Here is a 6,762-nt window from a genome sequence, read left to right on the forward strand (position 1 = left end):
CGCCCTATAACAAAAACCTCTAAAAAAAAAAAAAAAAAAAAAAAAAAAGGGTCCTGGCCTAGATTCTTCTAAGCTGAGGACCTTCTCTCTCTCATTCTCTCTCTCTTTTTTTTTTTTTTTTGCTCTCCTCGGTTTCGGACAATCTCTTGACCAGTGTCCTTTTTTATCACAATGTTTGTATTGGTCTTCAGCTACTGAGGGTCATGCATGACCGCTTTCTTTTAATCTCTGGCCGTGTTTTGTTGCACCTTTAGGTCGTTTTAGATCGTTTTGGTTGTTGTTGATCTCTCTCTCTCAGTCCTAATGTAGCTTTTTTAGTCTCTGCACTTATTTTGTCTCTCTCCTCAGACATGAAGAGAGTAACCAGGAGCTGCTGGCAAAGATCGCTGGTTGAGAAAGGGACATAAACAAAGAAAGGACGGACCCTGGGATGTCTTTCTGGAGGAGAGGCCTCCCTTAGGGGCAGGAGTGCGCCAGCGTGGTGGAGTTTACTTCCCCTCTCTCCCCCATCTCTCCCATCTCCCCCACCTCCTGGGATCTGCTTCCGTATGTGTTGGTGAGAAGAGGGCCAAGGGAGCAGCTCCAGCTTCACCCTGATTTTTATCTTCCTTCCCCAGGTGTTGTCTATTTGGGTTATGGGGGCTGGGGGGTAAAGGTTTGACTCTTTTGGGGTTGACTGAAAAACTGACTTTAACTCCTTGTTTGGCACAAGGCTATAGGGCCCATTATTAGAATGTGGTTTCTTGTCTTTAGGAACAATTTTGTAACCAGGATGGAGGGTTTTTCACAAGGGCCAGTCATTGATTGATATTCTATTTTAAATATCATATTGATATATAATATACTGATATGTTTCATAGAATATATTGTAAAATATTCTATTTTACAAAGAGTCTTTAGTTTACTTTTTGATAATTTTGTTCCATAGTCTTCTCCTTTAAAGGCCTTTCTGAAATGCTTAAGCATACATTCAGTGGGGTTTTAATGGAACTAGTTTGACCACCCATGGTTAAACAACTCCGGTTTAGGAAGGCAGGTAGGGCTTTGGAGCATGTGCCTGTTCCCTGCTGCTGTTTCCATCTGGAGGCTCCTTCAGCCCTGTCTGGCTGGCTGCTGCTACAGCCTAGAGCTGTGTGCAGAGCGGTCCAAGCAGAGCTGAGCAGTGCAAGCACATGCAGGCTGCTGTGAGCCTCCCCTTTCCCACCCCGAAAGCGAAAGCGGGTGCACTCCCCCTGCCTCGCCCATAGGCTCCAGGCGAATTATGTTGGGCTTTTAACAAGTTAGAAATACCACAGTGTAATGGTAATGAAAACCCCACTGATTCCCAAGTAAACTAAAACTAAGAGGAACCTTAAGAACCTACTCTGGTCACGAGGTGCCCCTGATGTTAGTCCCAGGCAAACAAAAGGGCTAATCTTTTGGGAAGTACAGTGACAAGGGGTTCAGGGTATGCAGCCCTAGGAACCTTGGGTGTGACCTCCAAGATTCCCTGGGGGGCCGTCTGATCTCCTGTCACAGCCTGGAGGACAGGGCTGTGAGAGCATGTGAGTGGCTGCACCAAGGAGAAGAATTCTGTGTGTGTGTGTGTGTGTGTGTGTAGGGGGGGGGTAAAACTGCCACTGCAAAGATCTCCAATTGTCAATTGTTTTTAACACCCAGGCAGCTCGGTCTGAGCTGATGGATGAGATGGCTGATACTGAGGTCAAAAACAGTTCAGGGCCCCGGAATGGACTGTCTGGGTTTCTGTTCTAAATGCTTCTTTATGGGCGTTGCCTTGGAATCAGCTTCTCTGCATGTTCTTGTAAGGGTTAAAACAGCACATCTTAGCTTTAGATCCCTAAAGCAATGACACTTTGCAAAATTTGCTCTAAATTGGCAGTGCTCCTTCCGAGCAACAGACAAAGGACAGGAAGATGAAAAAAGAAATGGATGATAAGTAGGAGTCCATGTTTGGGACCTAATGTAGGGGGGGGGTAAAACTGCCACTGCAAAGATCTCCAATTGTCAATTGTTTTTAACACCCAGGCAGCTCGGTCTGAGCTGATGGATGAGATGGCTGATACTGAGGTCAAAAACAGTTCAGGGCCCCGGAATGGACTGTCTGGGTTTCTGTTCTAAATGCTTCTTTATGGGCGTTGCCTTGGAATCAGCTTCTCTGCATGTTCTTGTAAGGGTTAAAACAGCACATCTTAGCTTTAGATCCCTAAAGCAATGACACTTTGCAAAATTTGCTCTAAATTGGCAGTGCTCCTTCCGAGCAACAGACAAAGGACAGGAAGATGAAAAAAGAAATGGATGATAAGTAGGAGTCCATGTTTGGGACCTAACCAAGATAGGGGTACATTTTCTGAACAGCCGAACCAAGAGTGCTGACAGCAGAGGCAATTTTCTGACCCACGAGAGAGATGAGCGAAGTAAGCCTTTGTGTCTTCGTTCAGGGAAGTTTCCTGGACTTGCTCAGGAAGGAAGTGCCCAGAGCACAAGGGCAGAGGGGCCTTCCTGACAAAAGAATCAAGTATCTCCATGTTTTCCTCCCTGCAATGATGCTGCAAGACAAACAAAGGGGAGGAGTCTCCTCCAAAGAGTTGACCGAAGGGGTCTGCCTGGCCATGCGGGAAATTTGGTGCCTCTTAGCATTGGCTGCCTGGTACCAGTCCCCAGGACTGGACTCACAGGGAGGGATGGAATCCCCCAGTGTCCAGTGCAACCCTAAGCTGTATGAGGACACCACAGAACCACAGGTGAGGACCCCCTCAGACCCCCTCAGCCGTAGCTGAAGCCGTGGAGCCGCGAACACTGTCACACAGTCACTCATTAGCCATTTACACAGTGGTTAAAAACATTTTTCCCACCAAGAAATATTCCTTAAAGTGATGGTACAGACAGAGAGGACTAATAAGAGAGAGAAATCCTAAGAGCTAAGAGGGATTTGAAACCTCAGTCTAGCAACCTAGACCACTAGGCTTCTACCTAGCTCCTGAGTCTTGCAACATCTTGGTGGAATCTGAGGTTCCTTCAGTTGTGTCCCGTTGGCCCTGAAATTACCACTAGGCATCCTGCTTAGTCGTACTCATCAGGGAACATCTCCCGTGCCAGCCTTATACTCGCTAGTTAACCGGTCTTCATCAGAAAGAGTAAAGAGAAACAGAGGAGAAAAGACTCCTGAGGTTTTCTTACCAAGACCCCATGGTTAGGAGTAGTCAGTGTCCCCTGTTTGGCCGTCTAAGACCCAGAAAGGTGTCTCTAGGACCATGGAACATTTCAGGTGGTGCCTCCCCCAGAGTACCCTGAGTGTTGGGCCGTCAGGCAGGAAAGGCCCCCCTCCATGGATGCCTCACCCAGGTAACAGGAGGTGCATCTCGCTGGGCCCTCCAAATATCCTATTTAAATCAACATGAGAATAGAGGACATCTTCTAAAAAAGAAAACATTCCAGTTTTCTTTTTTAAAGATTTATTTTTTTATTTATTCATTCATTCATTTTAGTTTGACCAGAGAGAGACACAGAGAGAGAGAGAGAGGAAAGTGAGAAAGCAAGCCACCAAGTCCAGGACTTGAACCATGGTCGGCCATGTGGGAGTGTCCAGTGCCTTAACCACCACGCCACCTGCTGGTCCCGAGGACATCCAGTTTTAGCCAAATTAAAGGAGAGCCTTTATTAAGCTAGTGGCTGCAGGAGGACCCAAGTCACTCTAAAACCCCACAGCCCCAAAGTGGAGGGGAGGAAGTTCTATAAAGGCAAAAACCACAAAGGCAAAGAAAAACATAAACGAAAGAAACTGTAAGCCTTGAGTCATGCGAGAGCCATTGACAAAAGCTGAAAAAACAGTTATCAGGAAGGACAATTAAGGATGACAGTGTCTGTCTGTCAGTGACAAGCATTCAGTGAGAAATGTTTAGGAGGCACATAAGTCTGGTCAGGTCACAGGGAAGGGGAAATGGCTTCAAAATGGAGATGCTCACGCTTCACAGGAAACTTCTCACTTTATCCCTAGCTGTCTGGTGCTTCTGCTTGTCCTGACAAGTATAATCTCTGGCTAGCCGGCTATGGTATGATGTGGAGCTGGACTAGCAATCATAGCCCGAAGCAACGCTGCCCCAGCTGCCCTGCAGGCTTGCAAGTGAGAAGTAAATGTTTACTGTCTGACGGCACTTGGGTTTTAAAATTACTGTGGGGCAATAGCTGACTGATCCTAATGACAAGCAAAGAAGAAAGGTCTGGAGAGAACTCAGGATGGGAACATCAGATGGCATAATGGTTATGTTGCTGGACTCCCACATAGTCGACCGCAGTTCAAGTCTTGAACCTGACAGGTTAAAACTCATGCGTATATGTGTCCAAGATCCTGAGAGGAGAATGGAGGAGAAGGGATTGGGGAGTAGCCACCCCCCCCACCCCGCCGGGGGATGATTTCTTGCTTTCTATCTCTCTGGTGAGCGCATGTACCCTATAGCAAAAATATCTCTAAAAAATAAAGAATTCAGGATGTTCAGAGACAGATGAGAGACGCCTTGGCTCATTAAAATGTACATTAAAAGCCTTTTTTGGTAACTGTTATCCTATTTCGTCTCCAAAGTTTTCCACTGTATGTATGTTTCATAATTTATGGTAATTTTCACCAACCACTCTTCAGGACATGACTTTTAATTTTTTACTGCGGTGACCAGCTCTGCAATGAATAGTTTGGTACCTACCTTTTGACTAACATTTGACTTATTAGTTCCTTATGTCGCATCCCTAGACTCAGCACTGCTCAGTCTAAGGAAATGCATGCTTTTCCCTTTACAGTGGTGCTCTCAGATTTTCTGTCATCATTAGCATCATCACTGCATACACTGCATACACTCAAACATGCTTGATCTGCATTTCGTAATTGAATCCTCACAATAACCCATGAATAGACACCATTATCTCCATTTTACAGATGAGAAGACTAATCAAAGAGGAGGTTAGCAAATACTCCAAAATGATAAAAAGTAAAAAAAGGATCCAAAAACAGGTCATTTGATTTCCATTACATTCTAACCCATAAAGCATAACAGTGCCCACCCACATGTATATAACAGCCCATTCCTCACATTGCCTTCTTTGGAGTAAAGCAATTGCTTCGTTGAAAAATAAATGGCCCTTGAGCTGGCAACAGAGCTCAGCAGTTAAAGAAGCCAGTTCCCACACGGCCAACTGTGGTTTGAATCCCGGTCCAAAATTCCAACAGGATGGAGAAATGGGAGAGGAGTGCAGCGTGACCACGCCCTCTTGGTCTTTGCCTCTTCCCTCCCTCAGACAAGTGCATGAACACTCTTTGAATTAAAATAATAATAATAAGCAAACGTTTGTGTTTTAGTCATCAGGATAATAACACAAAGGAGTAAATATTGTTGTGGAGGAAGAATGTAAGACCTATGACATGGGGTCCAGCCAGTGGCATAGTGGTTAAGGCGCTGGACTCCCATGTGGTTGACTACAGTTCAAGTCCCAGACCCGGCGGCTTGCTTTCTCATTTTCCCTCCCTCCCTCTTTCTCTCTCTCCAGTGAGTACATGTGCCCTATAGCAAATTTTAAAATAATAATAATAAATTAAATTAAATGATTTTTAAAAATACCTATGACCTGAAAGAATAAGATACACTTGTTCCAGTAAGTATCACAGTTTTCAAATGTTGAGGAAATAGCAAGTGATGCAGGTTTGAATCTATATAAGAAGAACAAGAAAATGGGACAGCTTGTAACTAAGGCAGACAAAGTATTTCCAGTACTTAATAATCCATAAAAACTGTGACATTCCCAAGAGCCACTGGGAGACTTCACATTCATATGTGACATTTATATTTCCATATTGATGATCTTTTATAATACATCAAACTCATAGGCTTCATACTTCTAAAATCATTTCACGAACACACTTTTCTCAAAGTTAGGTACAAAGTCTTATTTATTTATTTTGGAGAGGGTTTTTTTTTGTTTGTTTTTTTGTTTTTTTGTTTTTTTGTGCTGTAGGGCTCATGCACTTGCCAGAAAGACAGAGAGACAGAAAAACAGAAAGCGAGAAATCACCCCCCTGGGGGATGGCCACACTGCAATCCCTCCTCCTCCATCCTCCCCTCGGGATCTTGGGCATGCATGCGCATGCACATGCACTGGGAGTGAGTTTAAGCCACTGAGTCTGGGACTCGAAGTGCGGTCAACTACATGTGAGTCCAGCAACATAGCCATTATGCTAACTGCTGGCCCTGGTACAAAGTCTTATATACTGATTTTAACAAAAATTGTTCTTCTCTACCATAGAAGATGAGAGTAAGAGACATGCAGAGAGAGAGAGACCCCTCCACAAGGTCTCATGCCATGATCTCCCTGCCAGCCCCCTGGCATTGCTTGAGTAACATGCCACCACTATGCCACGAAGCAGGCCAATAGTATATATTTTTAAAGGTCAAAGAATTTATATCTCATAAAGAATCGGCCAAAAATTTATTTTACTTTTGCATTCTTTATGAGTATAAAGCAGTCAGAAATGGTTTATTTATTTATTTATTTTGTAGAGGTTTTTGCTATAGGGCACGTGCGCTTGCCAGACAGACAGAGACAGACAGAAAGCAAGAAATCACCCCCCAGGGGGGATGGCCACACCGCAGTCCCTTCTCCTCCAGTCTCCTCTCGGGATCTTGGGCATGCACACACACGTGCCCGGCGTGAGTTTTAAGCCACTGGGTCTGGGATGCGAACCGCGGTCGACTACATGGGAGTCCAGCGACATAGCCATTA

At 44.9% G+C, this 6,762-nt stretch overlaps 1 long non-coding RNA gene across 1 annotated transcript in view; it reads left to right on the forward strand.

Moving 5' to 3' along the window:
- The window catches only part of LOC102491741 (uncharacterized), a 17,320-nt gene extending 16,531 nt beyond the window's left edge, over positions 1-789 (forward strand). The window contains exon 5 of the long non-coding RNA XR_337404.1: positions 349-789. This is a non-coding gene — a long non-coding RNA (uncharacterized LOC102491741). The remainder of the gene's footprint in view (positions 1-348) is intronic.
- Positions 790-6,762: the final 5,973 nt, after the last annotated feature.

Source organism: Tupaia chinensis, unplaced genomic scaffold (assembly GCF_000334495.1).
Source record: "Tupaia chinensis unplaced genomic scaffold, TupChi_1.0 Scaffold145814_1, whole genome shotgun sequence".
Lineage (NCBI taxonomy): Eukaryota > Metazoa > Chordata > Mammalia > Scandentia > Tupaiidae > Tupaia > Tupaia belangeri.